This window comes from Carlito syrichta, unplaced genomic scaffold (genome assembly GCF_000164805.1).
Source record: "Carlito syrichta isolate Samal-C Ts95f unplaced genomic scaffold, Tarsius_syrichta-2.0.1 Scaffold309490, whole genome shotgun sequence".
Lineage (NCBI taxonomy): Eukaryota > Metazoa > Chordata > Mammalia > Primates > Tarsiidae > Carlito > Carlito syrichta.
In genome coordinates this window covers 92,802-104,376 of record NW_007253586.1, presented here as the reverse complement: position 1 = coordinate 104,376, position 11,575 = coordinate 92,802, and positions in this window count along the sequence as shown.

Sequence of the window (11,575 nt, the reverse complement as noted above, 5' to 3'; positions counted from 1 at the left end):
GATGAGGTCTTGCTGCCCAGGCGGGTCTCGAACTCACGGGCTCAGGCAATCCACTCACCTCAGCCTCCCAAAGGTGCGGGATTACAGGCTGAGCCACTGAGCCCGGCTCCCCGCATGAATGGAGTTGCAAGTAACAAACCTCAAAGATAATACAACTGGCTAAATCAAGGTGGGGTAGGGGACTTTCCCCCACATCTTAATGGTGGAAAGTCCCCTACCTCACCTTGACTTAGCCAGTTGTATTATCTTTGAGGTTTGTTACTTGCAACTCCATTCATAGTCAAACTGAGGCAGGGCTCTATTCGCTGCAATTGACTGAAATCCACTCAAACCAGTTTAAGTAAAGGCAAAACATTTTATTATAAATTATGAGAAATAATTCAAAGATAAGAAGCAGACTCAATCTTCTCAAGATACTGAGAGCAGGAACCAGAAAGTTCTCAGGAACCAAAGCAGCTATTATACTTGTACCTGGTACGTCAGCACTGCTTCACGAAAGCAGACTCTGAAGTCAAACTGCCTGGGTTTTTATTCAGCTTCAGTTCTTACTTTAAACAAGTTTCTCAGTGTCCTAACCTGTAAATGAGGAATAAAAGTACAAGTTGAGCATCCCTATTCCAAAAACTCAAAATCCAAAATGCTCCAAAGTCCAAAATATTTTGAATGTCAACAAGACACTGAGTGGAAAATTCTACACCTGACCTCATGTGACAAGTCATGTGATTTATGCACAAAACTGTTAAAAATATTGTAAAAACATTATCTTAAGGATTTGTATATAAGGTGTATATGAAATATAAATGAGGTTGAGCACAGTGGCTTACACCTGTAATCCTAGCACTTTTGGAGGCTGAGGCAGGATAGCTTGAGGCCAGGAGTTTGAGACCATCCTGGGCAAACATAACAAGGTCCAGTCTATACAAAAATTTTTTTATAAATTAGGTGGACACAGTGGTACCTGCCTGCAGTTACAGCTATTTGGGAAGCTGAGATGGGAGAACGCTTGAGCCCAAGAGTTTGGAGTGAGCCCAAGAGTTTGCAGTGAGCCAAGATTGCACCATTGCACTCCAACCTGGGTGACAGAGTAAGATCCCGTCTCAAATAAATAAATGAAATTTGTTTTTCAACTTGGGTACTATCCCCAAGGTATCTTTTATGCATACCCCAAATATTCCAAAATCCAAAATACCCATGTATTTTGGATAGGGAATACTCAACCCATACCAACTGCATAAATTTATAGTACTTAGGACTTGGAGTGGTACAATAAGTAATCTGAGATTATTCTTGTTCTGTATCACAGCTCTCAGATTCTCCACGTGCTGCTTGCTACTGAACAAGGTAGCCCTGGTCTAACTTTATATTTTCTAAGTTCAAGTCATCAGCAGTTCTACACGCTTTTCTCAATCTTAATTTTAAAATTTCATGACAAAATGATTGATCCAGATAGGGCTTAGTTTTTCATCTTGCTAAAGCCAGAGGGAGGTGTTGGGTTGCTTACAATTGCTGAGAACCACTTCTAAATGTATGTGGATATTTCTCAGTGGTAAGGGATCATGAATCAAGGTTAACATTATAAAAGTTTTCTACAGTTCTCTCAACTCAGTGATCCTCTGTTCTTTCATCACAAAAAGTTCCCAAGTAAGTTACTTACTCAGTGTCATAGGAAAGGCTCAATGTCATAATGATAGATGAAGCTGATTCAAAACTAGACCTGACTCTAAACCCAACATTACTTTTCACTAAACAATGAATTAGTTATTTATATTTATTGATAATATATTAGGTAGCTGACTCTGTATGTAACCAAGCACTTGAGACACAGTAGTTAAAAATTGGCTTTGCTAGCTGGGCTCGGTGGCTCAGCCTGTAATCCTGCACCTTTGGGAGGCTGAGGTGAGTGGATTGCCTGAGCCTGCGGGTTCGAAACTCGCCTGGGCAGTGAAACCTCATCTCTACAATAAATCAAAAAAATCAGGCAGGCGTGGTAGTGCATGCCTGTAATTCCGGCTACTCAGAAGGCTGAGGCGGAAGGACCGCCGGAGCCCAGCAGGTCGAGGCTGCGGTGGCCGGGAGCAGCCACTGCACTCCAGTCTGGTTGACAGAGTAAGACTCCAACTCAAAAAAAAAAAAAAAAAAATTGGCTTTGCTGTTTTTAATTTTTTAAAAATTGGGATGTAACATACATACAGTGAAGTTCACAAAATTTTAATGTACAGCTGATAGAACTTTTTTCATACACAAACACCAACGTAATGGCCATCCAGATCAAGATATAGACCATTACCATCACTTCAGAAACCTCACTGTGCCCCTTCTAAGTCAATACCAACTCCAGAGAGGTCATCACTATCCTGACTTCTATCATCATAGTTTTGCCCATTCTTGAATTTCATGTAAATGGAATTATACCTTTTAATCAATTTCATTCAACACAATGCCTGTGAGATTCATCCATGATCTCATATACAGTATTTTCTTTTGTATTACTAGGTAGTATACCATTGTATTAATATACCTCACTTTATTCCAGCTTGGAGCTATAATGAATCAAACTCCCATGAACATTCTTATGTAAAACTTGTAGTAGGCACACACATTCATTTCTCTTGGGTATGTACTCAGGAGTAAAACTGCTGAATTATAGGGTATATGTAAGTTCAGTTATAATGGATTCTGCCCATTAACTTTTCAAAGTGATTATAACCAATTTACACCTCCACCGGCAATACGAGTTTCAACTGCACTTAAGATTTTTTTCAACAAGTAAAATAATATTGTAATTCATCTATTTTGTTAGTCATATTTCTTAGTTCTGCAAAATGTATTTTATTGGAGGTCCTTTGTTGCTGGTTATAAGCAAGGGTGAGTTTAGGTTAAGCTGTGATGTAGAGGAGATCCTCAACAAACCATAACTCCAACCCCCATTAAGAGTTCACTGGTTACCAAGTTAAAGAAGGCAAATCATCCTGGGGCTTGCCCATAGATACTGTTCAGTATCTATGCCATTGAGGAGTGGCTCTGTGGATATTATTGTAACAGATTTACCCTTTGGAAAAAAGGATGGCCTCCAAGAAGAGAATCTAGAACCTTTATCCATCTTGCCTACAGGAGATGAGCTGTGACTGTACACTTAAAACAGGTCAAGTTGTGCTAATTACTTAGGACACAAAATGCTTTACCAAGGGATTATTTGGAATGTGACATGTATGGTGAAAGGTGGATACAGTCTGGGTGAATGCTGGGGGTCTTCATGCTGCAGTTTATGTTCTGGTACGTATGTCTCCAGCTTTTGTTCATCCTTCAGAACAAGATGGAGAAAGAGGAACTCCTTGATAATGTAAAGAGTTAAGAGGACTAATAGTGTTTGTACTTCACAACACTGGAGATGTTCACATGAAAAACTTGCTTTGAGAGAAAAGTAGTATTTAAAAAAGTACAGTCTACACTTTGTAAACCATTCTACAGCTCTTCACCCGGTTTAGCAAAAGGTGTGAACGTAATGTGATGAAAATGAAGAAGTGTTATGAAAAAGTAGAGTTTTTCCTTGGAGCTATTTTGAAAGACACTTAGTATTTGCTTAAAATGCTTTAAAGATGCCTAGATAAAAGCCTACTAAAATGCTCTGGGATTTGGGTTTAAAGCATTTTATTTTCAGGTTTATAGTCTTTACCATTGTGGCAAGTGCAAAGCTACCCTGGTCTAAAGGAAAGTTAGAGAACATAGTTACATCTGAGGCCACATTTCCTTGCCTATGCAACTGTACAATTCAGTTGTTCAAGTTCTTCATCTCAGCCTCAAGAAACTGAAGTATTATTACATTTTGTAAACAATGTTTTCCCCATGACAAGATGAACTATCACAAGACCTATAGGAAAGTTTGTGCCATCTGCCTTAAAAACTACAATATGCATCTGTTATTCAGATTGATATATACAACTTAAATAGAGGACTAAGATTTATTAAAGGAATTGCAAAGATACATTACTCTTAGAGCAATATAGAACATTTCTATTTGTGAATAGCAAGGTACAGTTAGATAAGGTATGGGACCAACAAGCCAAACTAAATTTCTGTACATAAAGGTGTGTTTTACTTTTCAAAAACAAACATAAACTTGTCAGAGTATTTTTTTTTTTGTAGTGTTGGTAGCTTCTTAAAAGGACTAGAGACAAAATTGATGTATCTTTGAATAAAAACTTTTAATTTGGGGAAAAAAAATATTTCACTGAAGAGAGCCCACAGATTGGGAAAAAATATTTGTCAACTGTAAATCTGACAAAGATTGAACATCCAGGATCTACAAGAAACTCAAACATACTGAAAGGAAAATAACAAACAGCCTTGTTTTTAAAAAAATGGGCAAGGGCAACCCCCTTTGTGCTCCCTCCCACTGTGGGAGCTTTTCTGTCCTCTCAATAAATCCTGCTTTAAAAAAAAAAATGGGCAAAAGGTATGAACAGACACTTCTCAGAAGAAGACATATGAGCTGCCAAGAGATACATGAAAAAATGCTCAGCCTCACTAATTATCAAAGAAATGCAAATTAAAACCACATCGAGATACCACCTAAATCCAGTCAGGATGGCCATCATCAATAACTCAAAAAACAGATGCTGGAGAGGATGTGGGGAAGAGAGAACACTTCTACACTGTTGGTGGAAGTGTTAACTAGTACAATCTCTGTGAAAACAGTGTGGTGATTTCTAAAAGATCTAAAAATTGACCTTCCATATGACCCAGCAATCCTCCTTCTGGGAATATACTGGAGGAACTCAAATCACTCTACAAAAGATACGTGCACTGGCATGCTTATTGCAGCATTATTCACAATAGGAAAAACATTGATCCAACCATGTTGAAAGTGGACTACATAACGAAAATGTGGTACATACACATGATGGAATATTATGCAGTCATAAAAAAAACAAAATTATGAACTTTGCAGCAACTTGGATGGAATTAGAATCTATAATACTCAGTGATTTATCAAAAAGATCTGAGTACTACATGCACTCACTCATAAGTGGACCCTGAAGATTTATCATACTATAAGAAAAGGATTGGCACTAGGCGGACACTGTGGGGGGAGGAAGACACATATCAATAAGCATACCAAACTTTACCTGTATGAGGACCACTTACGTACCTAAGCCCTGAATTGTACTCCACATCTTAAAAAAAAAAAAAGATTTCACTGAAAAATACTACCCAGCTTGCCATTGTTTATAGTAGCTTTCCTCAATGGGGGAATTCTTGTCATTTCTGAGCCAGATAATTCTTTGTGTGGAAGAGAGGGGGCTGTCTAGTGCACTGTAGGATCTTAGGAGTATCTCTGGTCTCTAATAACTATTTATCAGTATCGCCAACTCCCCAAAACCTACATAATGGGACAACTAAAATGTTTTTAAATTCCAATTTTTAAATTTTTTAAAAATATATTTTATTTAAATATTTAAATTATTAAATATAAAAATTTAACTTTTTAAAATGTTGCCAAATGTTCCCTATGGGGAAACGTTTCTACCTCACCCCCGGATCCCCCAACCCCTTAGTACCACTGTTTTATAAGTGTGCTGTTTTCTCCATCTAAACAAAATGTTATTGAGTCAATATTGTGTTATCAATGGTTTTCCAACACTAGTGGCACATTAGAATTACCAGGGGAGCTTTTTAAAGAATGCATATGCCAAGGTCCTACATGAGAATTCCTTAAAGTAGGGCTCGAACTTTTTTTTGGTAAAGTTCTGCAGGTAATTCTAAATTTTCACATGGTTGAGAACTATGTGACTTTTTTGTTGTTGTTGTTGGAGTCTCACTCTGTCAACCAGGCTAGGCTCGACCTGCTGGGCTCAGGTGATCCTTCCACCTCAGTCTTCCAAGTAGCTGGAACTACTAACATGTGCCACCACGCCCGGCTAATTTTTTTATTTGATGTAGAGATGAGGTCTCGCCAAGTTACCCAGGCTGGTCTCAAACCCGTGGACTCAGGTAATCCTCTCACCTCAGCCCCCCAAATTGCTGGGATTATAGGAGTGAGCCACTGGGCTCGGCTGAGAACTATGTAACTTCTAAACATATTAATCTTCCCAGGAATACAGACTTTAAAGATTTCCACCAAAGACTTTTCAAGCATTACTAGAGAATGAGGCATACATTTATGGAATAGGAGGCTCTCAGAAATTCTCAAACCACACCAATTAGGTGATCCCATAGCCCATAACTATAAATGGTGGTAGCTACTGTTCAGTTACCATTTGAAAAGAAATAGAAAAAGATACTTTTTCCTCCAATTAGACTTTTTAAATATTCATGTATTTACTTTTTTGAATGATTATTGTGTGCTAATCCTTCCAGCTAATTCTTATACCTGCCTCCTCTCCCAAATATTCAATCTCTCTCTGAAAAGAGTTGTGCCATTGTTTTTGAAACAACTTAAGTCTTTCACCTAACCCCCCCCCCCAAAAAAAAGTCTACACATACTTCCCAAATACAAATAAATCATACTCCCTCCCAAGTCAGAGTCAAGCTATCTCAGAGAAGTTTGGACTCATGAATCCCATTTCTTCATTACTTAACATGTTCTACTCCAATCTGGCATGTGGCTATCACAAAATAGTACTTGCTAAAGTAACCTATGGCCATCATGTCACTAAGTCCAATGAATATTTTTCAGGTCTTAGTTCACATGACTCCGTAACAACATTGGATTTTATTCATGACTCCTTCCTTAAAGCATTTATTCATGTCTTCAACAGCACAACACACTTCTGGCATCTGCAACTCTTCCTTATCCAACTCATCTTTCCCTACCAAGTCAAAAATGAACTGACGTTCATCACTGCACACATTTAGGCTGCCTTCCAAGTCTATTTCATGTATACTCAAGACTTTAATTTTTCCCTACACATTTAAAAGCTTTCATTTTCTGTCTAGATCTTACTTTTTAACTCTACACTTCTATCCAAAAACTTCCAGGATGACTCAAAGGCATCAGAAATTCAGTAAGTCCTAAACCAAATATATGATTTCCTCACCTACACATCTCCAAATATATTTTTCTTTTTTTGAGTCAGAGTCTAACTCTGACACCAAGGCTGGCCGTAAGCATACCACTGCAACCTTGACCTGCTGTGCTCAGGTGATCCTTCCACCTCAGCCCTACAAGTAGCTGGAACTATAGGTGTGAGTCACCATGCCTGGTTAATTTTTTGATTTACTGTAGAAAAGGGATTTCGCCAAGTTGCCCATGCTGGTCTCGAACCCCTGAGTTCAGCCAATCCTCTCACCTCTGCTTTCCAAAGTGTTGGGATTACAGGTGTGAGCCTCTACACCTGGCTCCAAATATATTTCTATTCAAGTGAACATCACTACCAGACAGCTGTAAATGTCCAACTTCCCTCTTCCTCATAATTCTGAATCCAAATTCATCAAGTCTTGTCACTTCTCCTCCCAAATCTACTTATCTCCACCTCTGTTATACTACCCTATCAAGTCATTTCTAACCTCTTCTAAATCCTCCTAACTCAATTAAAACATTGTATCTACTTTGACCCACCTCTAATCTTATGTTGGAAATTATAGCTAGAGTAAATTTTTTCAATTTATTCAATCCCATCAAGTTACCACCCAACTTAAAATCCTTCAGTGGTTTCTCACTGTCTTAAAGAACACACTTTACTTAGCCTTGGGCCCTGAAAGGCCCAGACTCTATGTAGCCTCATCTTGCTTGGCTGGGTTTGCTCCAGCAGTACCGTTTCTTGTAGTTCCTTATAGATAGGGTGACTATGTAAATTACCATCCAAACCAGGACACTTCTGAAAATAAGGCCTGTTCTTGGTAAACTGAGAAGAGCATTGACATATTCCTGGCTCCAGAAGATTTTCCTATATTTTATTCTTTTACCCAGAAAGACTCTCTTCACTTCCCTCTTTTGTCTAATTCATACTAAAATTCTTCAGTTCTAGATCATGTCACTTCCTTAAGGGATACTTTCCTGACTAGGGTTCTCCATTATGGTTCCTCACAGCACTCAATCTTTATACTACTTTTCTCAGTTGTGCTTTTAAAGTGTAATTGTTTCCTGTGCTAGATTTTAACTTTGAAAATGTCTATTTTTGCTCTATTATAACCTACCCCCACATCAGAATGCCTAGCAAACAATAAATTCTTACATCTTAATTGAATGAATGTCAATATAATACACTGGGGACACAGAGAGTCTCTTTGCTCAAGGATCTCACAATGTAGTATGAAAACAAATGGTATATTACAATATAATGACATGCTGAACTTACAGAATACTCAATTCCGTGTCCTAAAAGGGAAGTCAGAGAGTTGTCTGAGAGGTCTCATGGGTATCAATACAATTCTGTCAGGATACTCAACAGTTCTTGACCATTTACTTAAACAAACCTACAGAAGATTGATCCATAAGATAGATGGGCTATATCTATTTACAATGAGATACCTTTCCAATGACCTGAGAGATATGTCCAGAGTGTCAAGTGTCTGCTAGGAAGGATAGGAGGCAATGCTAGGGTCATTCTGTGAAAAAGGTAGGTAATTAAAATACTAGGAGTAAATGATATCCATATACATGTTTGTATGTTTATGTATACAAACATGTGGTATATAACAAGGCAGTGATTTCATTAGATTTCAAGTTTAAAGGAAACCTTAAGGTGAAGCTGAAGAAGACATTAGTCTAAACTAAACACACTACTGGCATTTAAAAAGAAAGGATGAATGCAAACTGAGTGAATAAAGTGGTGAATAAAGGATTTGGGTGTAAGGAAGGAGTGATACAACATAATTGCACCAATTTAATATTTGGAGGTTAGCTACTTAAACAATCCTGTTTCTTATTCTGTGTGCCCACTTAATTTTTTAAGGAGAGAAAGTGGAATCTTTATATTCACCTCAATGCCTATTGGATTTGTATATACTTGCCTCTTGGTAACTTCTCTAAGAACTTTCCATTTGAAATTTCACTTTTTTGTGATTCAAGAATTAATCACCCAAAATGTCCAAACACAGAGGCCATAAACAAGATAGATGAGCTGCTGGTGGATATCAAAACAATCTGGGAAACATTTCCAAACACTACCTATAACCTAGAAATTCTGCTTATCAGAAGAGGGGTAAAACAGGAATGTCAGATATGCATAGTTATAAAAAAAACTTCCTAGGTGACAGACTCCTGCCCTCTGCCCAATACTGGGAACCATAGCTCTTCTATAATAATTCCTTATAATTAGAAAAATAGGAAATACACACTAAATCTTCACTATAAGAATCACTAAGCCGGGGTCGGTGGCTCAGACTGTAATCCCAAGCCTTTGGGAGCCCGACCCGCCTGGGCAGCGAGACCTCATCTCTACAATAAATCAAAAAATCAGCCGGGCCTGGTAGTACATGCCTGTAATTCCGGCTACTTGGAAGGCTGAGGCGGAAGGATCGCCGGAGCCCAGCAAGTCGAGGCTGCGGTGGCCGGGAGTGGCCACTGCACTCCAGTCTGGGCAACAGAGTGAGACTCCAACTCAAAAAAAAAAAAAAAAGAATCACTAAAGGATTTCATGGGTTCTCTTTAGGAGGCTTAGTAAATTCAAGAATCAGGTTTGAAAAGATCTTCTGGTTTGGCAAGGACCTGGGGAATGATGTCATAGGTTGAGATTCTAGGATATTTTAATACCGCCCTGATTGTTTTAGTGGTTTCTCATATGCAAATTCTCTAGGCAACAGGAATATAATTACGGAACTTAAATCTTATTCTGGCATCCAAAAGACTAACAGAAGAACAAGTTACCATCCTCTTTATGTTACATATATCACAATTCTGGATAAGTGGTTCTAGCAACACCTAAGAATACCAATTGATACTAGCCCTAGAGAATATCAGAATGATGAACTCACAAAATGCTGTCTTAGCTGTAAAAGTATTATTCTTACCAAGGAATATGAAATTTTCCAAATGGGAAATTAAAAAGTAATAAAAACCTACTGGTTGATGCTAATTATTGGGGATTTTTGCTAATCATGTGTTGAGATTATCAACTGTTTGGCTAATCATGTGTTGAGATTATCAACTGTTTGGTGACTGTTTTGGTTCCAATAAGGAGAGATAAAGACAGTTTAGCTAAACAAAGTGAAACTACAAATTTAACTATGCAGATAACAATTCATCAAAAAAAATCCAAACTTTTGGATTACCTACCAATTTTTAAAAAACTTAACCAGCAAGACTGTTGCAATTTTCCATTAACTGTAAAATTCTGCAAAGCCATGAAGTATATTATGATTTTACTCAAAATATAAATCTCAAAGGTTCAATATTTTATTACAAATTGGGCAAGATTATTTTTCTGCAAAGAAAGTGACTAGAGCTCTTCTTGTGAAAAATAGCACATTCAATGACACATTCAGTACTTAAAAAAGGTCTTAGGTGCTTTCAGAAGACATGTAAGACCGTTTATACTGTAATTCTTTTTGTAAGACAATGACAAAATGCAGAATGGCTAAAACTGAGGACTTTATCATCTGAATTATACTTCTGACTACAAAATTCTTTATCTACGAATGGTTAGTTTCTCTGGGGCGTTTGTATTATATTTTCTTGGATTACTAGAGACCCAGGAAGTGCCAATCATTAAGGCTTTTAAATATTAATGCAAAGTTTAACGTTAAAATTAGCACTTAGTTCATGATACTTTAGTGACTTCAGACTTGGAAACTTTCGTGATCTTTTTTTCACAAACCAGCATTAAAGCTATTTAATATTGCAAAGGATGGCAGTGTTCCATTCTGTTTCAGTATTCAGTGATCACCGACATATTTTTTTTTTTTTTAGTAGACCATGTGTACCTGTTTGCCTCCCCCTACTCCCCAAAGGGTGAATACGCCCTTGAACATAGTGAGCACATATTTGGAGTCGTGTTTTGAAATTTCTTTGAAGGCTCTGAACCAAACTGTTTAAATGGCTGGTAGACTAAAGCTCTGGAATATTTCCCACATGGGAAAACAATTATCTTGGGAATGCAAGCTACCACAGTCAAACTCATTTGACTTGGAAGGTGGACCTTTACACCCAATCAAATGACTGAAGAATGGGATTAGCAAGTTTTTAAAATTACCATTAATCTCTAGTGATTCAAAACCAACCTGCAACGGAAAAAAAAAAAAAGTTAAAGAATTTTAATTTTTAAAAAATGCTCTCAAAAACAGCAAATCAGGACACACATGCCTTAAAAGATACTGTTTCCAACACCCTGAAGGGGTTGCAACTAAGGCCTACAGTTACAGTTACGAAACTGTCAACTAAATGGCAGCACGTTCAACGGAGACAGTTACGAGCCTCCCTCGAGCAGCTTTTTTGTTGTGGTTGCGATTCGGCGCCGCGCCCTCCAACCCGCCTTCCAGGGAGGGACTTAGAAAGGAGGAAAGGTTGTGAAGGCTCGTCCCTAAACCAGGCCACCCGCAAAAGAATCAAGCAGCATCACAGGACGTCAACAGCCCCGTCTCTATCTCCGTCCTCCTTCTCGGGCGCCCCGCCCGTGCGGGACCGTGGCCTCCGAGG